The sequence below is a fragment of the Triticum aestivum genome, chromosome 5A (genome assembly GCF_018294505.1).
Source record: "Triticum aestivum cultivar Chinese Spring chromosome 5A, IWGSC CS RefSeq v2.1, whole genome shotgun sequence".
Taxonomy (NCBI): domain Eukaryota; kingdom Viridiplantae; phylum Streptophyta; class Magnoliopsida; order Poales; family Poaceae; genus Triticum; species Triticum aestivum.
The window spans coordinates 666,614,310-666,640,142 of NC_057806.1; positions in this window are offsets into that span (position 1 = coordinate 666,614,310).

The following is a 25,833-nucleotide window of genomic DNA, read 5'->3' on the forward strand; positions in this document are numbered from 1 at the left end:
TCAGAAATTCCAGAAAATGCCCAAAACTTCCAAAATTCATATTAATTAAACCGTAACTCCAAATGAAATAAATTATATATGAAAAATGATCAGAAAAATCCAAAGAATCTGTTTATGGCATTTTCATGCATGTTAGAGCAACTTATATCCTCTGTTTAGGACAATTCAATTAAATGTTATTTAAGAAAGCACATATGGAGTTTGAACTTGAACCTAGTGTTCAAACCAACTCCATTTAACTCGTTGCTAGTTACATTAGGCCAATCAACAGCATATTGCCATGTCACATTCATGCATCATATTGTTGCATTGCATTGATTGTGTCCTTCTCTGTTTGCTGGTAACCGTCCCCTCTCAGTCGATGATGTTTCCGACGACGTGATCGATGACACCGATGAAGAACTATATTATCTTCAGAAGTGCCAGGCAAGCAAAAACCCCTTGTTCATTCCGATACAAACCCACTCTCTCGCTCCTAATCTCTTTTACTGCATTAGGACAACAACGATTCAACTGTTACATGCTGCGGTAGTTGAACCCCTTTCCTTTGCATGACCTGTCATTGCCACAGTAAATAGATGAAACCCACTAGCATGAGTAGGAGTTGTTTGAGCCCTGATATGCCTACTCATTCATGTTTGCTTGTCATGCCTACTATTCCTAGAGTTGTGTCAGGTCAGATTCATCGAGAATGAATTGGAAAGTTGTGAACATGCCCTACTGTGTGTGAGCTAAGTGTGTGAACACGATTTGGTAAAGGTAGCGGTGAGGGGCCATGTAGGAGTGCATGGTGGGTTGTCTCATTGAAACCGTTCTCAGGAACTGAGTTCTGTGTTTGTGATCCATGAAACTGCTACTACCACACATTGGGCCCTGAAATATGACCCCGCTCGACTTACTGACCCCTCTCGTCCTCTGTCTAGGAGTTGCAACTAGTTTTTGGTGTATATAGGATATGTGTTGGCGGTCGTGCGTAGCGCTGACCCTAGGGGTGGGCTATGATGCGGTAGATACACCGTGGCACGGTGTACCGGGTGCCCGTTTGGTGTCTCAGGAACCCTGCACACATCGTTTGGGGCTGTGAGCGAAACTCCGGCCTGATCTCCTCGCGGATGGAACCCGAATAGGCGATAAACCTGGACTAGAGACTTGTGCGGTTAGTCAGGCCGTGGTCTACACCCACGTCGACTTTCGCTTGAAGTCTGCCGAGCACATGTAGTGTGCAGGCGCTAAGTGGTGGAAACATGTGTGACGAAGTACACCCTTGCAGGGTATAAAACTATTCGAATAGCCGCATCCGCGGTAAAGGACTTCTGGGTTGCCTATAACAGTTCATAGACAAATGAAAGTGGATACTCTAAAATGCCCAAGATAAGTGTGAGTGCTATGGATGGCGTTCTCGTAGGTAGACGAGAGCGGATCCATAGTGGTGTATTGATTGGTGAATATGTGGACTCGTGTGCGCCACCTCAAAAGAGTTGCTTGCAGTCGTAGTTCAGGTTAGCCACTGAGTCAAAGCTGGCTTGCTGCAGTTAAACCCCACCATCCCTTTGTTGATGCCGAGGCATATGTAGCTAGTTTTGACGTAAGTCTTGCTGAGTACTTTTGTACTCACGTTTGCTTAATTTATGTTTTGCAGAGAGACTTCAGTCTCGCTAGTAGTTCCACGTGGACTTTGATGTTTAGCTTGATACCTCAGCTACGATCTTGTGCCCTCGGCAGGATCTGGTAGATAGTCAGGCTTCTTAGCCTTTTTCATTTGTAGATGCCTGTACTCAGACATGGTAAGCTTCCGCATGTGCTTTCATTTGTATGCTATGATTGATGGGTCATGAGACCCATGTTTGTAATATCTCGCTCCTCGGAGCCTAATGAATAAATACTTGAGTCATAGAGTTATGTTGTGATGCCATGTTGTATTTACACATATCGAGCATATTGTGTGTATGATTGAAGTGCTTGGTATGTGTGGGATCCGACAATCTAGTTGTTTATCCTTGGCAGCCTCTCTTATGGGGAAATGTAGTCTAGTGCTTCCATGAGCCATAGTAGTCCGCTATAGCCCGGTTCACCGGAGTCCTGCTAGCCCAACACTACTGCTCAGGACACTTGACTGGCCGGAATGTGTTTCACTTCGTTCCTGTGTCTGTCCCTTCGGGGAAATGTCACGCGGTGACATCCGGAGTCCTGCCTAGCCTGCTACAGCCCGGGTTCCCGGAGTCCTATTAGCCTAGTGCTACAGCCCGGATTCATAAGCTCCTGACTGACATGCTCGATGTGATTCATGTATGCATGTCCCCATAGGTTGGTGCCTCTTTGGGTTCACGACTGGCCATGTCGGCTCGGGTTCTTTGTCATATGGATGCTAGCGACACTATCATATACGTGAGCCAAAAGGCACATACGGTCCCGGGCCATGGTAAGGCGACACCCGTGGGAATACCGTGCGTGAGGCTGCAAAGTGATATGAGGTGTTACCGGCTAGATCGATGTGACTTGGAATCGGGGTCCTGACAGCTTTGGTATCAGAGCCTGACTGCTTGTAGGATTACCAAGCCAAGCTGGTCGAAGTTGAGTCTAGAAATGCTTTAGTTATATAAGGGAATTGATTGTGGAAGGGAACGTAAGGCTCTTTTTACTCCTTTACCTTATGTCCTTCTGATCTGAGTCAACCTCTTCTTCTCTACGGGGATTAAGAACTAGGCCTTCTCATCTATCTACTAGGATGACGAGTTACCATGTTAGAGACTTATAGGATTGTTGGTTCCAGGCCTCAATTCAGTTTCTACTACTTTTAGTATGTTGTCAGCTGAACCAGAACCTTGATATGATGATGTTGAGTGGTTATGCCACCATTTTGCAGGATGTCTCAAATCTTTTGAGCATTTACAGCCGTTATGTTGTCCGAGTCATCCCAGGTTTCTAAATAGTCTGGTGCATTTGCAAATCCTTTCTTCCCATTTCTGATATCCTTTTGGGCCAGATTAACCACACTAATCGGTGAGTTGAGGCACTCTGTTGCCTCGACATATAGGTTGGAGCTAGTATGATGACCCTAGGTGTTTTAGAGGATCACCTAGTAATCTAGCCATGTCTTGTGTTCCCAGTGTGATGATTCTGGCCATCATTCTCGAAAGCATCCCGTGATGCCATTTAGTTAGTAGGTATTCTATTCCTGGGTTTGAACCCGAGATTCACTCCAGTCACCTCCTGTTGATAGTGTTTGCTCGTTCCTTTAGGATATTAGTAACCTTGCGACAGTCCTCGAGGTCTGTGGTATTTCCTTATTCTAAATACCATGAACCATTAAGTCAGAAGTTCTTTGAACCAAAATATCACAATCAGAGTACTCTTGAGGAGTTCTCCATTCATAATTGTGATTCTGCCAGTTCTACCTTTCTGCATGGGTTATCTGGAAGAAACTTGTTGAACTTGGTTCAACATATTAATCTATGCGTCCACAACGCAGAAAGATATATGTCCTCTTGAGTTGTCCCTCTTCATTTGTATTCCGACCATCGTCTATCAATTGATAGTCAGGAGTAATTGTGCATGCGTGTTATCGATGCTATCATTCTTGTGGTCTGTTAAGCCATTCTATTTCAGAATGACTAGGAGAAACAAACTCTAGTACCTCATCCATATCCAGGATTGGGTCAAAGTAGTTGTGTTCTGCAGATCAAATGCTAATCCAGCTTTTGCTCTATTCTACCCTGAAGTATTACCCACTTTATGTCAAGAATATTCTGAGAATTGCACCATCTCTTATGAACTCTTGATGCAGTGATACTTCGCACCATCATCATTCATTTCTCGGTCCTCGTGTTGTTGTAACCAGAATGCCGACAAGTGAATTGTGATGTGTGAAGTCAATTCTCCTAGCAACCGTGTTGCTTGGTAGTTAATGGACATTAATATCATTCTTAGTGTGTTGGTTATCAAATCACTATTCTAGGATCGCTCGTGTTATCTTGTCCTTATTTCTGGTGCACTCTTAGATCTTTGAATTAGAATTGAATCCCTTACTCTTCTGATCATGTCGTCTTGCCTTGAAAAGCAAGATTGTTCTCGAGCTTAAAGTCATATCGGTGGTTCGTGATTTCCGGATATCTTCACGGAAGTATTACCAGGTTGTCACCTGACCGCTATGTTAAGTCCGCGATCATATTGGTTTCCTCCAAACCACCCATTCTCCAAGATTCTGTGTTAGGTACCCTGAAATAGTCGGTTGAGCTAAACAACAACTTGCAGAGTTGGAAAATGAAAGCTTTTCCCACTTAGTTCATTTCGGAAGGGATATCCTTGTGGTGTGTGTGTGTTGAAGAAAGATGATATCTTCATCGATTGATCCCCGTGATCAGTTCTTGAATCTATCATCTTGTCCAACCTTGATTTGAGTGTGGGCTATCCTCAAATCAAATCAGAACCAACGATATTCGTAATGTTGTCTACTCCTGGCTGACTCCTCGAGCATACACCATTACATCTTTTGGTCTGACCAATACTATCACATTGTTCACATAATGGTGGAAGTCTAGTGATATGGAAATTCCGATGAGTTGCTATTGAGCCCATCAGCAGCATTTTGTCTCCTCCATGATTTGTGTTGAACATCCAGCTAGTGTTGGAAACTTGTGTAAGCATTTTCTTCATGCCCCGTTCATGAAGTATATGTTTGGATGAAAGAAGTGACTTCCTTTGATTCACGTGCATTTGATGTAAGTTGCCGCCGTGAATTCGAGAAAGTTTGTTTTGCTTCCTCTGGAATCATCCCAAGTCAGTCATGCATGTGCGAAGTATTCTATGGTCTGATAGACTGATCATCTTCATTCTATACGTATCCCTAGCACACGAAGCCACTGAATGATTTGTTCAAGGAGAACAAGTCTCTTCTTAAGAGCAAGACTTATGCAAGGACTTCGATATCCTCGATGATGGTTCCTCACCCGAACTTCGGTAGTGTTTTAATATAAGACTATTGAGTGATCATGCTTGTCTAGGACAGTGTGTTCACAGGTATGTAGCAAAACCAGCTCATGTTTTGGAGCTTACTACCATAGTCCATTTCCCGAGAATCTCGCAATGCCATCTCGTCGATTTGTGTTGCAAACTTTCTTTCCAGACACATTGTCTGAATTATCCTGACACCAACCAGATCTGAATCTCAGGCAGTTGTGATGGTTGGGACGTTCTCCCAAGAGCTATAATATTGGTCTCTCAGTAACCGGTAAAGTGGATGACGTGGCCAACACACCCAACCAGAAGACCTATTATTGTAGTATCTTGTTTGAAGGAGTTGGCCACCTCCCCATAAGGATCTCGTAGAATTTTTTCCAATAGTAGTTCCTTATGGATTTTTGAGTTCCCGAAGTCTGACATTTTACTTGATGTCCTAGATACCAAACCATATCAATAAATGGGTTATGCTAGCACATCAAGGAGAACATTAGAAGCAGAGTGCTAAATGTCTCTCGGTCGATCATCCAGATTTTGATCCCTTGGCCTCGCTAAGGTGAAATCTGAGAAGGTGTTATCTCCCTTTACATCTGCACCATCCATCACTATTCGTCATGGTAGTATGTTGTGTTGCCAGGATCCTTGACACGGGTATTGGTAAAACTTGATGATTATGGAATGCTCAAGTTCTTGAGAGCACGCGCAAGCACTAGGATTATCGTCGGCATTAATTGGGATCTCCTCTCAGTTTCTTCGATTATGCCATAACCTTTCTAACAGTGGAATCACTCTCTACTGTTGAGTTTCTCCCTAGTTACTAGAATCATTCCCAGCATTTGCATTTTGTTCCTAGCTTGCACCGCCATTGTGCCATTCAACCTTGGACTACCCTTCTCGGTAATTCCTGGTCAGGATCACCTTCAAAAGTGGTCCTACCATGGGTCCCATCCATTTCTGATGATAAGCAAAATCATCCATCGCGTTGTCTTCAACAAGGTAGTCCACATCATCCATTCGAATCCGGATATGCCATTCCTTTTGAACTCCGCCAAACGATCGTTTGTGATTGCCTTAGGCTGGTTTAGAGAGTTCCAATCATCTCTGTATCAAAAGTAATTCTTTTTGCCACTTAAGGGAATACTTTTACGAGTCACCTCTCCCAAGGTGCCCCGTTATGGGATCATGGAAATTATTTCCTCGCTACTTTGAAACCCTCATCAAATTGTTTCTTCTGTCCCTCCTGATGCATGTTTTGCCTCTCAGCTCCACAGATGTTTCAATGTCTCACTCCATGAGTTGATCCCGAGTTGCTCGATCTTTAGAAGATCGACTCTTCTAGAGTTCTCCCTTTCTTCCCATTGTCATGTTGGATGGAGTTCTCAGAGCAAGACGTCGAGACAAAGAGGATGATCGAATCAACGTTCTTATGAAGTGCAACCTGGATCGTGAAGATTGTGCAAGCTTTGTGTCCTCTCTGTCTTCTTACCTCACGACTTGAATCTCGGGACGAGATTCTTGTTTAGCAGGGGTGAGTTGTCACAGCCCTAGAATTTGCTTGCCATTAGTTGCCTTAAAGCATCCATGCATCATGTTTATTTTTCAATTAAAGTTGAAATGGGGATGACAAACCCTAGCACCAAAATTAAATCAAATAGGTTCAACTTAAAAACATTTTCAAGAACCCAGAATGCTCTTTAGAAAAGTTCATCATTTTTGAATTGGTCTAGAACCTCTGACAAAAATGGTGCACACCTTTCTAGGTCATTTATGGATTTTTGAATTAAATCATAAGTATTTGCATTTGGACATTTAAATCCTATAAATAATTTTAAATGTCCAGATAATCTTGAAAGTATTTTAAGGTTGTTGGAAATAACCCAAACATATGCCACAATCATTTTCAAGATTTTTCAAAATGAATTAGTATTTTTACTAATTCAAACAGAATAAAAGTAATAGAAAAACTGAAACAGAAATAAGAGAGAGAGAGAAGAATAACCTGGCCCACCTACATGTAGCCGGCCCAGCTCACTGGCCCAGCCCACCTGGGGCCTCCTGTCGCCTCCCTCCTCGCGCCAGTAGGCAGGGGCGCGTGCCCGGCGCGCGCAGCCACACGCCGGCCACCTCCACCCTACTTGCGTGCTCCCTCGTCGCCCTGGACCTCCCTCGCGATGCCACGCACCCCCTGGACCTCCCTCACTCTCTCCAGTGTTTCTCCCCCCTCCTCAGCTCTCTCCCACGCCACACCCGAGCGCGCCCGTCGCCACCATTCGCCATAGCCGCAGCCACAGCCATCCCCGAGCCTCTCCGACGTGTCCACGAGCATCGCCATGCCTCCCTCGTCCTCTCCGTCCAGCCACGCTTCATCGGAAGATCTGCATCGCCGTCCCGCAATCGTCTTCCTCCTCGGGCCACCGGAGATCCCTCTCGCCGCCCCGCTCGCTCCGGTGCTTCCCCGAGCACGCCGAGGCCACCGCTGCACTCGCCGTGAGCCCCTGCTTCGAACCGCTCTTCTACCCCATGCGTTCGCACCCTCTAGGCCGTAGTTCCACCATGGCCAAAGCTCGCCTCCGCTCGAGCTTGTCGCCGGCATCGCTCCGACGACCATTTGGTCATCCCGTGCTGCGTAACATGTTTGCCGCCCCGCGCTGAGCCTCGCTAGCGCCTTCCCTTGCCCGCTTGCACCCCGCGGCGCCACCTGCGCACATCACTGAGCTCCGGCCGCCGCTAACCTCGCCGCCGCCATCGCAACAGGCCATCCCCAACGGCCCTGCGGCCTCCCCTAGACACGCACGGGCCTGGGCTTCCTCCTGGTGCCCTCACCTGCCATCCCCATGGCCTGCCGTGCGGGCACCACCGCGACTTGAGGTCGCCGGCGACTAATCGCAGGCAGTGCTGACATGGCAAGTCATTAGCCACTAATGACGCTCTAACTAACCCCTGGAGCCACTGCCATGTGGGCCCCTATATCTATTTAGGTTAGTTTTATTTTCTGTTTAGTTTAGTTCATAAACAGTAGGACCCACCCGTCAGCATTGACTCTACTCACGTGGCCGTTCACCAGGCCCACTAGCCAGCGGCACTAACCAGCCCTGTGTCACTGACGTGTGGACCCCACACATCAGGTTTGACCCGGGTTAGCCCTATTGACCTGCTGACGCCAACATGACGCAATGCTAATGCAGTTAATCATTTTCTAGATTTAAAATAATTCAGAAATTCCAAAAAATGCCCAAAACTTCCAAAATTCATAGAAATTAAACCGTAACTCCAAATGAAATAAATTATATATGAAAAATGATTAGAAAAATCCAAAGAATCTGTTTATGGCATTTTCATGCATGTTAGAGCAACTTATATCCTATATTTAGGACAATTCAATTAAATGGTATTTAAGAAAGCACATATGGAGTTTGAATTTGAACCTAGTGTTCAAACCAACTCCATTTAACTGGTTGCTAGTTGCATTAGGCCAATCAACAACATATTGCCATGTCACATTCATGCATCATATTGTTGCATTGCATTGCTTGTGTCCTTCTCTGTTTGCCGGTAACCGTCCCCTCTCAGTCGATGATGTTTCCGACGACGTGATCGATGACACCGATGAAGAACTATATTATCTTCAGAAGTGCCAGGCAAGCAAAACCCCCTTGTTCATTCCGATACAAACCCACTCTCTCGCTCATGCTCTCTTTTACTGCATTAGGACAACAGCGATTCAACTATTACATGCTGCGGTAGTTGAACCCCTTTCCTTTGCATGACCTGTCATTGCCACAGTAAATAGATGAAACCCACTAGCATGAGTAGGAGTTGTTTGAGCCCTGATGTGCCTACTCATTCATGTTTGCTTGTCATGCCTGCTATTGCTTAGACTTGTGTTAGGTCTGATTCATCGGGAATGAATTGGAAAGTTGTGAACATGCCCTACTGTGTGTGAGCTAAGTGTGTGAACACGATTTGGTAAAGGTAGCGGTGAGGGGCCATGTAGGAGTACATGGTGGGTTGTCTCATTGAAATCGTTCTCAGGAACTGAGTTCTATGTTTATGATCCATGAAACAGCTACTACCACACATTGGGCCCTGAAATATGACCCCGCTCGACTTACTGACCCCTCTCGTCCTCTGTCCAGGAGTTGCAACTAGTTTCTGGTGTTTATAGGATATGTGTTGGCGGTCGTGCGTAGTGCTGACCCTAGGGGTGGGCTATGATGCGGTAGATACACCATGGCACGGTGTACCGGGCGCCCGTTTGGTGTCTCGGAAACCCTACACACATCATTTGGGGCTGTGAGCGAAACTCCGGCCGGATCTCCTCACGAATGGAACCCGAATAGGCGATATACCTGGACTAGAGACTTGTGCGGTTAGCCAGGTCGTGGTCTACACCCACGTCGGCCTTCTCTTGAAGTCTGCCGAGCACATGTCGTGTGCAGGCGCTAAGTGGTGGAAACATGTGTGACGAAGTACACCCTTGCAGGGTATAAAACTATTCAAATAGTCACGTCCGCGGTAAAGGAATTCTGGGTTGCCTATAACAATTCATAGACAACTGAAAGTGGATACTCTAAAATGTGCAAGATAAGTGTGAGTGCTATGGATGGCGTTCTCGTAGGTAGATGCGAGCGGATCCATAGTGGTGTATTGATTGGTGAATATGTGGACTCGTGTGCTTCAGCTCAAAAGAGTTACTTGCGGTCGTAGTTCAGGTTAGCCACTGAGTCAAAGCTGGCTTGCTGCAGTTAAACCCCACCATTCCTTTGTTGATGCCGAGGCATATGTAGCTAGTTCTGACGTAAGTCTTGCTGAGTACTTTTGTACTCACGTTTGCTTAATTTATGTTTTGCTGAGAGACTTCAGTCTCGCTAGTAGTTCCACGTGGAGTCCTCTTTTTATGTTCCCGCACTTCAGGGTGTTTGAGAACAAGATGACCGAAACATGATCTTCCGAAGAGTTCCTCTGACCACTGTCCGATGCTCATCCAATCCTACCATAGTTCTACATCTGCTAGCATCGTCCCAGCCGGAGTCACAACTAAGGTCAACCAAGCCAGAGCCCATAGTGACTTACGGTTGCACAGGTAAGCTTTGGGCATGAAGTATTCTTCCGTCTCTTTGAGTCTAGGTGAAGCTTTCTGCAAGATGTCATGGCGCTTCTCCATGCATCCCGGCCAACCACTGGTTTCTCCAGGGTGCCCGTCAACCGTCCTTCACCCAGTAGTGTGTATTGAATTCTTGTCTCAAGTCTCGAAATCCTGAGGTCTTGAGGTCATAAAGATGCAGTCCTTGCCAATGCCTCCATGAAGTCGTCATCATTGACGTAGAGTCCTCCATTCTTGCACCACTCCCGAGCACTCATACCAACCCCGTCTACTATAGCGTAGCATTAAAATAAATAACGTCCCGGGCTTGGTAACAGGGTGATGGGTTCCTACCTCATGCATTCTACTCCACTACAAGAAATCAATATCACTGTTGGAGGGATTATTGAAAGGGTGCTACTACATGCAAATAAAACATAGGTATGAAAAACATGGTCAAAGTGAACTTGCCTGGTAAGTTGATGAAGATAACAACGCTCTCGAAAATAATGACTTGTAGAACTATTCGTCACTCAGTTGGAATCTATATAATCGAACCTAGTATTCACATAAGCAATCAATACTATCATTCAAAAGAACACTCAAATAAATAAAATAAATAAAGAAAACAATAATGAAATCAAAGAAGACCAAAATAAATATCCAAAGAAAACTATGGAAAACCAACACACTATAACCAATAACTTTCATAACCACACTAAATTAATCTAAACAATTTCTTAACAGAAAATAAAATCTCTTTCCATTAAAACAACAGAAATAAATTATCTAAAAATAATTTCTAGCAACAATAACTGCAATACTAGCTATTACATACACTATATACTAGCTATGCTAAAACTAAAATCCTAAACAGGAGCAAAACTAATAAAAAAGAATTCTAAAATTATGTACTCAAGTCTAACATATGTATATTTCAATCAACAAAACTTTGTGAAAAGAATTAATTAAATCTAAACAAAACTTACTAAGTTACAAACAAAACAAAACAACATAGGAAACAGTACTGTTTTTGGCTAAAACCCTAATTTAAATAATTTAAAAAAATAAAACACTATAATCTACTCGATAGGCAAAAGTCCTAGTGACCAGAAGCAAAAAGAATCAACTTAAAATATACTTTCAAACTCAAGTTATGGCCAAAATAGTGTTTGAGGCAAATTCATGCAAATTCAAACTACAACTGCTCAAGATTGAAATCCAAGTACACAAACAGAAACTTCAACAAATTTGTGACATGGTGCAAAAAGAATCAATCAATTTGGATCTAAAACATAAAAGTTATAAGCAATATAAAATCAGAACTATTCTGTTTTTAAAACAGAAACGAAAATAACAAAAAAAACTAACGGGCGCTACGGGGGCGTGCGAGCTGAAACTAAACAACGCTCGGGCGGAGAATAACCGAAATGCGTACAGGCTAAAAGAGAAAGACCGATCGGCTAAACCGACTATACCTGAACCGATCTAAACCGAATAAAAACCGGAACTAAACCGATCTATAAACAGAAAAACCAAACCGTTCGTTAGATCTAATCTGGCACGTCAATAACAGATCGGACGGTGAAGGGGAAGTGGAGAGCTCACCGCGGGGAAGGTCGACGGCGAGCGGCTCGGACGTCGTCAGCGGCGGCGCTCCGATCGTCGACGGGCTCCGGCGAGGGTACGGGCGGATGCGGCGTTTGACGGCGAGTCCAGCGGTGGTCGAGATGGTGCCGTAGGTGGACGGAGGAAGTCGGCGGCGAGGTCGAGGCGGCGGTGGCATTCGGGCGTCGGCGGTGGCGGCGCTCTGATGGGTTTCGGGCTCACGCGAGCGCACGGGGAGGTGCGGACGAGCGAGGGGAGTGCAGAGATGGTCTTGGGAGGCGGCGAGGGGGTCGGAGTAGCTTGGTGGGGCGGCAATGGCGCGGCGGGGGCGCTCGGCTCCGCGAGCAATTGATAATGAGGCGGGGGTTCTCGGAAGGGGCTTTGGGGCAGAATCGGTCGAGGGAGAGGAGTATATATAGGGGGTCGTCTACTTGGAGAAGGGGGCGAATCGGGGAAGAGGATCCCGAGGGATCCGGGATACGGCGGCGGCGATGCTCTGCGTGGCTTGCGGGAGGAGGAAGAAGGTCGCGGGCCCCGGAGATCAGTGGCAGCAGGAGACGAGCGAGAGATCGGGCGACCCGCGCGAAGAGTTTTCGCATGTGGGGGTGATCATGGGCCGATTCGGCCAAATGGGCCAGCCGGTGCGCGTGAGGACGCTGGCGATTGTTGGGCTTCGGCCTATTTTTTTATAGAGAGCAAAACAGAAATAAAACTAAACAAATATAGAAATATAATATAAGCATATAATATATCAAAATGTTCAAAAAATAAATCCTAAAATGTGAACATATTTTTAGAGGCAACTAGAATACACAAAAATTCACAAAAGTCAAATAGTGTTGCTATTGAAATAAAACCCAACAAAATCATTTTTTAAATACCCAAAATGATCTCAAATTTATTTTCCCCTAATTTTTCATTGAAGGGAATCATTTTACCCTTATTTCCATTTATTTCCTTTAGGAGAAAAATAATTTGAATAAAAGGCAAATAACTCCTAAATTGAAAGTGGGTTTCAAAATACTTCCAAATGACTTTCATTTTGAGTCTTTTAACTTCCAACTCATATTTCATATAATTTGAGGAAGTCATTTTATCTTCTCTCATGAAAATCATTGAGTTGCATAAAGTTTCGACTCTGAAATATTTTCAAATGGAATTCAAATCTTTTCAAATCCCTTTTTCATTTAATTAAATGGAAGAAGTCATATCATCTTCACTCTAGGGTTTTTGTGATGAAATGGATTTGAATTCATGAAGATCAAAATGCAAGATGAAAGTTTGGGAAAGTCATTTCATTCCCTCTCATTCAACTTTTAAAAAGTTTCAAATTCCACTCAATTTCAATCAATCAATCACCCAAATAATCAAAACTATTTATTTAATATAACATTCCAAAATTTAGAATTTTGGGATGTTACAAACCTACCACACTTAAAATGAATCTCGTCCTCGAGATTCAAAGAGGCTAGCAAGAAAAGGTTAGGGCTTGGGGGTCTTCTAGCAAATATTTTGGTCGGAAGGGTCTAGTGTACTACCACACTTAAAAGCATGGGTATGGTTCCGACAAAACTCACGTACTCCATCCTTTTATGTTGCTGGTGTCGGTGTTCTCATATATTCCGGAATAGCTCTTTCACGGGTGCTCTTCCGGTCGGGGCATAACCTTTTCCTCACACACGTGTCCTTTCATCCTGGTGACGTTCTTCCGAGACTGGGTCTTCTTAGCTGACTGGTCTGTCGCCAGTACTAAATAACTATCGAAATTCTCATGGTGGTCAACCATGTATGGTTTCTCCTGCATAAAAATGGGTTTGGTTGAATCTCACCGTATATTCTACGATTGGCAACGAGTGCCTGGTACATGGATCAATCATCCTACCATTCTATGGTTTTGGCTTATCGTGTCGACGCTCTTCTAGGGTTTTCAAGGCTCTCTGATTTTCCATCAACATATGATAGTTCATGATAGAAGTCTCCGGTATGGGGGCCAATCCATCCCGTACTTGAACCATTACTACATATGCAGACATCGAATCACGTATTCTAACACTTGGGCATACTCACAACCATTGCAGAATTTCTCTTGTCAACGAACTGAGTTCGAATAAATCCATTGTTTCTGCAAGCTGAACAAGACATCTAACGTTTCTTCACAACTCTCGGGTTTTCGTATCCTCCTAAAAATGTTGGCTGATTAACTCAGAGTTTTCTTCCAAAATATCTTCCTTCAGCAAGAGTGTGCTTGCTTCTTATTAACTCCCGGGCTTGTGGGTTATGGCCCACTTCAACTCTTGTACAATTTTAACTCATCTATTCGAGGATTATCATTCCATATTCCAACATTACATCTCCTTTAAATCCAATAGTACTTCTTCCCTCATACCCTTGTGGTGACGATCATACAAAACTCCAACTTATTTGGTCCAGCTCCCTTCTATGGATCGTCATGAATAACACATTTCTTTCTTCATTGATCCTGTGTCTTTACGGAGTACCACGACACCAAAAAAATGCACTAGTTTATCCATAAATCATATTATTTTCATATCAAATCTTTTATTACATCCTTAACCATTTTTCGTAAATCCAAATTCCAAAAGGTACTTTATTAAAAATGCTGCCACCCACATGGTTTGGTATGGTCAGGCATTACATCCAACTTTATTAATCTTTTCTCCTTGAGGATTCTTCAGTCCCACTAGAATTGTGCGACATGCGCCTTGAAATCTTCAATCTTCTGTTTCATCATGGTGGCCTTGAGCTTCATCTCCATCATATCTGCATGCACTTCTCTTAGGTATTCCTGAGTATAATGGAGTCTTTCTTCAAGTATTTCTCCGATCTGGCGTATGCCTTCCATGGCTGCTTCATGAACAGCGTCGAAGAAAGTTGCTTGTGGTACACGTGAGATGGAAAATTACTGCCCCATCGTCGTTGGGCAAACTCCTTTCATACGGTGGAGGTGTACCTCCACATACCAAAGTTTCACTCCCTTTTGCATGAAGGGGTAGCCTTTGTAGACTGCATCTCCTTCAAGGTGAATATGCTTCATCATGTCCTTCAGGATCTTTGGGTAATCATGATCACTTGTTAGGGTCATGATCGTTTCTAGGCCCTTAAGGAAAGACTCATAAAGGGTCGTCATTTGCAGTTGTAAAACAAAAATGGTGCTCAGAATAAGGTACATATCTCCTTGGGTACACATTCATATCATCCAAACAAAACTTCAAACTCAATTTCCAACATCCAGTTTATGCATCACAACTCATTTTCTTCCATGTTCACCCAGAATATTAATTTCCAAGATAAAACATAACAACTCCTTAAAGCCTTTCAGCATATGACATATCAACTTTATTGAGTCATGAATTATTACAATCTCTGAGTAATCTATTACATAATTCAACCCTCCATTCTCATGAAAAAGTGTTTTCCATACTACCCTTATTACTGATATCAACATCTCCACTACTCAGCTCCAGCTTTCTCATGATTTGAACAATCCCTAGCAAAATGTCCTGCTTCCTTGCAACGAAAACAAATAACTTCCGGCATGTCTCGAGGCTTCTTGGTGATGGTGCCTGCTCCTTGAGTTCCTTGCTTCCTTTTGATACAATCATTGGCATAATGCCCGACGTCCTTACATTCAAAACAGGTAATATGAATCTTGTCCCTCTTTGCAGAAATTGGGTTGTTCTGAGGGTGTCTTTGTTTTCTCTTCCTGGTTTTCTTCGTTCTGATCAAATGTTCTATTCCCCGTGGATCAAACTCCACTACTTCTTCGGGAAGTATCCCAGATACTCTTTTCTTTCCTTGGTGCAATACTGTGAAAAATGTCCTTCTTCACCACATGAATAACAGGCATTGGAGTAAAATCTGTTGAGGCTTTCTCCATCAGGGTCTTCAACACTTTCCTTAATCACAGGTTCTTTCATAACTTCTCGGAGGGCTTCTTTCATTCCTTCTTCCTGCTTCTGAATAGTTTGTTCCACCGTGGGGTAAATGTGACACTGAGCTGGGTAGTGGGTGGTTCCTTCACACAAGAAACAAGTCACCTGACTAGTTGGGCATTCCTCAGCTGGGTGTTTCTCCTCACAATGAGGGCATCCATCCTTGTGTTTCTCCTGGGTGTGTCCTATTTCTCCGCAAATCTTGCAGGCACAAGGTTTATTTCTTGGGGTATCATGGTGCTTCCGGATAAGACGGGATCTTGTGAGAGTGTTCTTGAATTCTTCCCAAGTACTTGCTCCATTCCATCCCTGTATAGCTTGATGCATCTGCCACCATGTTGCAACACTTCCTTCAAAGTACTGAAGAGCGTACGATACTTCATTCTTCCTTGAAACCAAATTGCTCCCGAAGTGATTCTCCATGTTCTGAATCCATAGCTCTGCCTCCGAGTGGGTTCTGGTCCAGAGAATACCAGTCCAACTTCATTCATCATCTACTGGGTGCAAGGGTTTTAGGGTGAGATAAGAGAGAGGTGAGGAGGGATACACACAATACAAACAATAGTTTTGAAGAAACGAGTTTTATTTTGTGCCTGTCGGAAAAACATCAAACAAAATGATAGCTCACAAATCGTCGCATCTAACGTAAGTGTATAACAGGGGTTTGGTCCTCTAATGGTCAAATAATTCTTCTGATTCTTCAAGTCGTCGGAGTCTTCAACTAGTGTAGCTTCAACTCTTCTAATGCATGGTCAAATCTTGTTTATTCTAAAATGGTCATCGGTTGTCCGATATCTTGTCCTTCTTGGAGCGGCTTCAGTTGATCCTCCGTGTGGTCAAAAGGGAAAGGGGTATATTCTAACTATTTGAGGTAGGAGAGGATATTTGATAAAATCAGAAAATATGAGAAGTAATGGATTCTTTTGAAAATAAAGTTTTAGAGATTTCCTGTCCTAGGAGCTTTCCGATTTCTAGGGTCACGTCCTACAGTCAACATGTGCTCTGATACCATATCTGTAGCGACCCGACCTCAGACGGTCAAGCCTCTATGTATCTGTGCCATCCCTGGATTGGTATGCTGGCACACATAGTACATCAATGTATATATCAAAGTGCAATCACATGTATAAATGACGTAAAACTGATATATACCTCATAAGTCTCAGCGGAAACAAACAATCGGCTGTGGAGTCCCATCAACGCCATCGGCAAGTTGAGTGTAGACGGTAACCCTATATCATAACTCTTAGTCATCGAAGAAATATCTGCAACATGATACGTTGTAGCCGTGTAGGTCAGTACATTGAATGTACCGGCAAGATCACAATAAGACAAAACAAATGATAAACTATACTATATGCAATATGGCTTTGTGGCTCTGTATCTGAGTTTTGTTTGCATAAAAGCTGATTTTATTTTCCCTACATCAAAGGAATTAACCGGAGTCTGTTCTACGGAGTTTTCTATCATGACATGGTTCCGCCAACCGATGTCTCATAGCCCAAATCATCATAAGTTGCCCACAATTAAGTTATCAGTCTGGTGTTGAGAGTTCCGAGATAGATCCAAGTCCAGAGGCTCAAATTGTCCATAACCGGGGACATGGCTAATCGATTAGGTTTTAACCCTCTGTAGAGGTTTGTACACTTTACCCGCAAGATTTGATCCCTCTTTTTATGTTCCCGCACTTCAGGGTGTTTGAGAACAAGATGACCGAAACATGGTCTTCCAAAGAGTTCCTCTGAACAGTGTCCGATGCTAATCCAATCCTACCATAGTTCTACATCTGCTAGCACCGTCCCAGCCAGAGTCACAACTAAGGTCAACCAAGCTAGAGCCCATAGTGACTTGCGGTTGCACAACTAAGCTTCCGGGCATGAAGTATTCTTCCGTCTCTTTGAGTCTGTGTGAAGCTTTCTGCAAGATGTCATGGCGCTTCTCCATGCATCCCGGCCAACCACTGGTTTCTCTAGGGTGCCCTTCAACCGTCCTTCACCCAGTAGTGTGTATTGAATTCTCGTCTCAAGTCTCGTAATCTTGAGGTCTTGAGGTCATAAAGATGCAGTCCTTGTCGATGCCTCCATGCAGTCGTCATCATTGACGTAGAGTCCTCCATTCTCGCACCACTCTCGAGCACTCATACCAACCCCGTCTACTATAGCGTAGCATTAAAATAAATAACGTCCCGGGCTTAGTAACAGGGTGATGGGTTCTTACCTCATGCATTCTACTCCACTACAAGAAATCAATATCACTACTGGAGGGATTATTGAAAGGGTGCTACTACATGCAAATAAAACATAGGTATGAAAAAACATGGTCAAAGTGAACTTGCCTGGTAAGTTGATGAAGATAACAACGCTCTTGAAAATAATAACTTGTAGAACTATTCGTCACTCCGTTGGAATCTATATAATCAAACGTAGTATTCACATAAGCAATCAATACTATCATTCAAAAGAATACTCAAGTAAATAAAATAAATAAAGAAAACAATAATGAAATCAAAGAAGACCAAAATAAATATCCAAAGAAAACTTTAAAGAAAACTAGGGAAAACCAACACACTATCAACCAATAACTTTCATAACCACACTAAATTAATCTAAACAATTTCTTAACAGAAAATAAAATCTCTTTCCATTAAAACAACAGAAATAAATTATCTAAAAATAATTTGTAGCAACAATAACTACAATACTAGCTATTACATGATAGGCTATGTGATGACTTGGTGGCGAGATGGCGTCTCCTCCCTCCCACCTCCCACCTCCCACCCCACCTCCGGCGATCTCCTCCCACCACCACTGAAACCCTAATCTTTCCCTACCAATCTCTTCGGCGTCTCCTCCTCACTCAGGGGTCATGGTTTTCTCATCTGGATCAACCCTTGGCTTGGACTTCTCCAAGGGTTTGGAGTTTGCGGATAAAGTTTTCAGATCTACTAGTTTTTCTGTCCACCCTACGGAGGACACAGGTCACTTCACGTTGGTGGTGTCCTTTAGCCGTCATGTTTTCAGGCTTGATGATCATTCTGTGGCGGCGGATCTAGAGGCTGCTGTTGGTGGATCTGTGATTGAGTTGGGTGTCTCATGCTTACGTGACAAGGTTTATTCCTTCAACGTTTCTTCCAAGCAAGTTGGTTTTCTATTGTTGATCTTCGATCTTTTGCTTGCCCGCAATTCAAATGTTATTTCAATCTTTGGGGCCGTGGAGGACCAAATTGGGTTCGAGAGTTTAAACTTTGGAAGTTGCAAAGTGATGCGGAATGGATCTTAGTTAGCCCATCTAAGAGACGGGCGGCGCTTGGGATGATCGCTATGCATAAACCATCGTCTAAGTCCTCTTTTAGATCTTCTAGTTCTGTGCAAAAGAAAATGTCTTTTGCAACGTTCCAAAGCTATGATGCATGCAAGGGTTATAGATATCCGGCCACGCAGGATTGTATTGATACTCTTTCTGATGCTGGATATGTTGTCCCGGCAAATGAGCGTTTGATCATTCGACCATCGCCGCCGGTGAATCTCCAGTGGACTGTTGCTTCTCCGTCGATTACTTTCGGTTCTGTTGACCCGTCACGGATTCAACGGAATTCACCTGAGGCGGTTAGTTTGTTCTCATCTGCTCTCGATTCTCCTGCATCCCATGTTGGGCCAGCCCTCCATGACGGACTACAGCCCACCACCCAGCCAATGGACATTCCGTCTACTCAGGAAGCTGCTGTTTTGTTTGATGATATGGTCAATGACAAGGTGGACCGAGTTCTAACTTGTTCCAACTGTCACCAGCGGGGCCACTTGTCGGCCTCTTGTCCTGTTTGCCTGGCTTGCTCACGTTATGGTCATCGTCGGCGGGATTGCATTAATTGGGCCCAGGATAATGGTTATGTTTGGCGAGTTAAACACACGAAACAAAATCCAGAAAAATCTCCACTGTTGGTTCCCATGCCCGCCACGAGTCAGCCTACTACTCCATCGCCTAGGGACTCCTCGGGTATAGAGACGACCCACGCGCCGGCGCAGACGAGTCACATCACGTCTTCACCACTTCCCGTGCACCACCAACCTGCTCCACCTCCACCAAAGCAAGCCATGGCAAATTTTCCACTGGATCCTCTTGAGTTCCTTCCACCAGGGTCGAGTTCATCAATGGAGGGCCAACCCGCATGCCTCGGACTTTCTACTCTCCAGCCATTGCGCCGGACCGTCGCCATGAGCAGTTTGCCATTGGCTTTGTTGAGCCTCCGCCGCCACCTGGACAGATCCATCACTTCAGGCAACTGGTTAGTGACTTTGTGATGACTCAGCTTCACCGTGACGTTCTTAGTGATCAACAATGGATTGAGGGCGTTGGTTTGCTTGAGTTCCGATCTCCTGCATCCAGGCATGCCATTGTAAATCATCCTCCTTATGATCTTGGCAATGGTCACTTTGTTCGGTTTGTTCCTCATGATCAAGGCATCAATCACAGAGCTATTCAGGGTTTTCGTAGGGGCTGGATTATGATGTTAGGTGTTCCTTTGGACTACCGCACAACACAACATATTTTTGAGGTAGTTAGCACCTTTGGTCGTTTTCATATCTGGCATCAGGATGATCCGCGGCTAGTCAGGACTCTTGTTTATGTTTCTTTCCCAAGCCCTCAGCAAGTACCTAGGGATGTTGTCTATCGTGAGTATGCAGACTTTGGAGCTACGCGTCTTTCTTGGACAGCACCTATCTATGTACTCTCTGCAGAATTTGCTGACATTATGCCAGCTGATGAAGATCCGATGCCTTTCAATGGAAACCCTCATCCGTTGCCCGGGAACATGCACTTTGAAAATGTTAACTTTGTCATGCCTGAGTTTCCAGAGCTGGGTTGGAATGAGGACCCTCATGCTCATAATGATGATCCGCAGCCTCATAACCAGCATGACAATGTCATTATTGAGGAGATTCATGATGATGAAGCACTACCTGCGTCTCAAGAGTCAGTGGTTTTAGAGAACTCGGGGCCTGTTGATTCTACTAAGGGATCTGTCAATAATCAGCAAGGTGTTGTGGCAGCTTATGTGCCTCATCTGATCCAGCCTCACGTTGTTGTTGGTCAAGTTCTGACAGTTTTCAGACCAGAACTTCCTCCGGTAATGCAATGGACAAGATCTTTTCAGCGTATGATGCCAGTCTTTGATACAATGCACATTCCTCGAGGGTTACAGTTTTTTAGTCCTTTCAAACCAGTTCTACTGTCTAAGCGCTCTTGGGAGTTATCTTTTTCTTACTCTGCTATGAAGAACAAGCTGGTTTTTCATCCTTCACTTGTTCGTCGGATGGTAAATATTCAAAGGAAGCCTCCTGTTGCTCGTGCACTTTGTTTTAACAATGTTGCTGAGGATTGTGCCATGGTTGACCCAGCGTTGTCTGCGGTTGAGATGTATGCCTTTAATTTCTCTGCAGCCCCAAGTCAGCATCCAGCTCGTGCTCGTAAACCAAAGTCTATGATTGTTGAGTCTGAGGTTAGGCGCAGTGCCAGGCTCTCAGCTTTACGTGATGGCTTCAGGCATTCTACTCCAGCCAAGTCCCCTATGAAGAAACCTGCAGCAAAGCCCCAGAAGAAGCGCAAGGTTACTGTGGATGGCGAACTACCGCGGGCTCCTCCTCACGATGCAGATCAACCTACTGTGCCGCCGCCCACGCCAATCAATGTGCTGCAGCAGGTTGGTCTTCGCCTCGGCATTGGGCCGGAGAATCTCACTAAGGAGAAGCTTAAGGGTTCTTCTTGCAAGTCTTCTGCTCCTCCTAGCTCCAATGATAGCTGATCATTTCATTTGGTGGGGTTTATGGTTAACCCTTGTGAAAACCATTTATCTGCACTTATCTTTTAGGCTTTGTTTGAACTTTTATGCTATCCCTTGGCTGAACTGGTACTATCATTATGTGACAGTCTTTTGCTGTTACTTAATTATGGTCTGTAATGAATCACAATGATGTTAGAGATTGGAAAGTTCTCTGTTGGGATGTGCGAGGTCTAATTCAGATGACAGAAAGCGTGCTGTTCGTCAGAAAATCGATGAGAGTGCTTGTTCCATTGTTTGCCTCCAAGAAATAAAATGTGAGGTCATTGATCAGCGTTTCATCCGTAAGTGTTGTCCATGACGTTTTGATCAGTTTATCCATGTGCCTTCGTCTGGAGCCTCGGGTGGGTTGTTAGTCGTATGGAATACTGCTTTGTTTGCTGGGAAGCTAATTGAGTGCAATAGTTTTGGTATTATGGTGGAGTTCATGTCTGTTCATAACTCCCAAACCTGGACTCTAGTTTCAGTCTATGGACCCTGTCAAAATCCAGCTAGAGAAAATTTTATTAATTGGTTGCATGACATAACTATCCCTGATGATGCTAACTGGCTGTTACTGGGTGATTTCAATTTCATGCGATCAATGGATAATAGGAATAAACCAGGTGGTGATATTAATGACATGTTCATCTTTAATGAGGTTATTGGGCATCTGGGCTTAATTGAATTACCTATCAAGGGCAGAAGGTACACTTGGACAAATATGCAAACTGCTCCTTTGCTTGAACAGATTGATTGGTTTTTTACAACCCCTTCATGGACATGTTCTTTTCCTAACACTATGGTCCTTCCTCTGGCTAGAACCACTTCAGATCATGTGCCTTGTGTAGTGCAAATCAAAACCACTATTCCCAAGGCCAAAGTGTTTAGATTTGAAAATTACTGGACTAATTTGCCTGGTTTTCTTGATTGTGTCAGTGAATCTTGGAATAGACCAGTTCATAAGAGATCTTCTGCTGCTATAATATCTGCAAAGTTCAAAGCTCTCAGGCAGGCACTCAAACACTGGCACATTAGCCTTACTACCGTCAAGGCTCTAATTTCCAACTGCAATAAAGTAATTCTTTGTCTGGATGGTCTTGAGGAGTTAAGGCCTTTGTCTGGGCCTGAGGAAAATTTCAGGAAAATTGTAAAGTTACACTTGGAGGAAACTCTAAGGTTGCAATTTATCTACTGGAAGCAGAGATGTACCATTAGAAACATTAAAGTGGGAGAGGAAAACACCAAATTTTTCCATGCCATGGCCACAGAGAGATACAGGAATAACTCTATTTCTAGTATAACTTCTGATGATGGGCAAGTGACCTCTGATCATGCATCAATTGCTGGATTATTTCTGCAGGAGTTCAAGCAGAGGATGGGATGCACAAATAATACACAAATGGGTTTTGATATGCCAAATATTATTAAGAAGGTTCAGGGACTAGATGACTTGACCAAGCCCTTTTCTGAGCAGGAAATTGATTGTGTTATTAAGGAAATGCCTCCTGACAGAGCACCTGGGCCAGATGGTTTCACTGGCCTTTTTCTTAAAAAGTGTTGGCACATAATTAAAGATGACTTTCATCAACTGGTCAAAGAGTTGTTTGAGGGGCACCTTGATTTGGAGTGTATCAACAGTTCTCTCATAACCTTGATCCCAAAAAAGCTTTCACCTGAGGGTTTGAATGATTACATGCCAATATCTTTGACAAATACCTGTTTGAAATTCCTCACTAAACTTTTGGCAAACAGGTTGCAGAAGGTCATCCTTTCCTGTATTCATAAAAACCAATATGGGTTTATTAAATCCAGGTCTATTCAGGATTGTCTAGCTTGGTGCTTTGAGTATATTCACCAGTGTAATGCTTCAAAGAGACCAATAGTGCTGCTGAAATTGGATTTTACTAAAGCCTTTGACACTATTGAGCATGATGCCATTCTTAGAATCTTAATATACAAGGGTTTCAATGAAAAATGGATCTCCTGGATGCAAACTATTTTGTCTTCTGGCTCTTCTTCTGTGCTTCTTAATGGTGTTCCTGGTAACCATTTTAAATATAAGAGAGGAGTCAGGCAAGGAGACCCAATGTCACCTCTTCTTTTTGTCCTTGCCACTGACCTGCTTCAGTCTGTTGTCAACGACATGTGCAGTAAAGGAATTCTGACTTTGCCAATCCCTTCCAATAGTCAGGATTACCCCATTGTTCAGTATGCTGATGATACACTAATTGTGTTGCCTCCTATTGATCACCAACTGCTTGCTCTTAAAGACATGCTCGATGTCTTTGCTGCGACAACAGGATTATCTGTAAATTTTACAAAATCCCTTATGGTGCCTATGAACTTGTCATCTGATGAAGCTAACAGGTTGGCCTCAATTCTTGGCTGTAGCATAGGAACCATGCCTTTTACTTACTTGGGTCTACCCATGGGGACTACAAGGCCCTCAATCCAAGACCTCATGCCCCTTGTGCATAGGATTGAAAGAAGATTGTCTGCCACTTCATGTTTTCTGAATCAAGGTAGCAGGTTGCAGTTGCTCCACTCTGTCCTAACATCAATGCCTATATACTTCCTGTGCACACTGGTCATCCCAACTGGAATTTTGAAGCAAATTGAAAGGATTCAGAGACAATGTCTATGGAGAGGAAACTCTGATACTCCGAGACAATCTCTGGCCGCCTGGGACTTGGTATGCTTACCAAAAAACAAAGGGGGTCTTGGTGTGCTTAATCTCAGGGTGCAGAATGAGGCCTTGCTTATGAAGTTCTTGCACAAATTCTATAATCATCATGACATCCCCTGGGTTGGCCTTATTTGGAATGCCTACTATGCCAACTCTGTCCCTCATACTACCACGCTCTGTGGATCTTTTTGGTGGCGTGATGTGTTTAAATTGGTTGACAAATATTGTCAGATAGCTACTCCAGCGTTGGGTGATGGCAGGTCCATTCTCTTTTGGTCTGACAGATGGATGGCTGAGCTTAAGGGTTCCTGTCTCAGGGAAAAATTTCCCAGGCTCTTCTCCTTTGTTATTGATGAGCAACTTTCAGTGTCTGATGCGCTTTCCCAGGAGTTTTTGTCGAATTTGCATTTGCCCATCTCTACACAGGCCTTTGCTGAGCTGGAATGTCTTCAACAGTTGACTCATGATTATTCTTGCTCTGCAACTCATGACGCATGGATTTGGCCTTTTCATAAGGATTGTTTCAGACCCAAATCCTTCTATGTGTATGAGCATCAGCATATTGTTGTTGATCCAATCTTCCAATGGATTTGGAAATCTTCATGTACATTGAAAATCAAAATGTTTGGTTGGTTACTGCTGAGAGATCGTTTAAACACCAGAGACATGCTACTCAGAAGGCATTGGCATGTGGAAGATCATACTTGTGTCCTATGTCCATATCTGATCCATGAAGATCGTGCACATCTGTTCTTCTCTTGTAATTTTAGCATTAGAGTCTGGAATTACCTGCAGATTATCTGGGACCCACAGCCTGGGATGACAACTTACAACATGGCAGTAAAGGCTAGGAAGGATTTTGGGCATTCTTTCTTCACTGAAGTGGTCTTTACAGCAGCTTGGAACATTTGGATCTTGAGGAATGGCAAGGTTTTCAGGAATGAGACACCTTCTTTCAGAGCATGGAGGCATAACTTCATCCATGACATAACCCTTCTTTCTCATAGGATAAAATGTAAATACAAGGATAGCCTTCTAACTTGGATCTCTAGCCTTCCTTAGGTAGTGTTTTTCTTTGCCCTGCTTGGGTTGTAACTTTGTAAGTATTTCTGTCTTCCTCTTTTCTCTTCTTGTATGGACTTGTAATAGGACTTTGTTCTTTGTTGTTTTCAATAAAGAGTTGTGAGGCTGTTGCCTTGCAGTACATATTCAAAAAAAATTACTAGCTATTACATACACTATATACTAGCTATGCTAAAACCGAAACCCTAAACAGTAGCAAAACTAATAAAAAATTCTAAAATTATGTACCGAAGTCTAACATATGTATATTTCAATCAACAAAACTTTGCAAAAAGAATTAATTAAATCTAAACAAAACTTACTCAGCTACAAGCAAAGCAAAACTACATAGGAAATAGTACTGTTTTTCGCTAAAACCCTAATATAAATAATTTAAAAAAAAATAAAACGCTATAATATACTGGATAGTCAAAAGTCCTAGTGACCAGGAGCAAAAAGAATCAACTTAAAATATACTTTCAAACACAAGTTATGGCGAAAATATTGTTTGTGGCAAATTCATGGAAATTCAAACTACAACTACTCAAAATTCAAATCCAAGTACACAAATAGAAACTTCAACAAATTTGTGACACAGTGCAAAAAGAATCAATCAATTTGGATCTAAAACATAAAAGTTATAAGCAATATAAAATCAAAATTATTC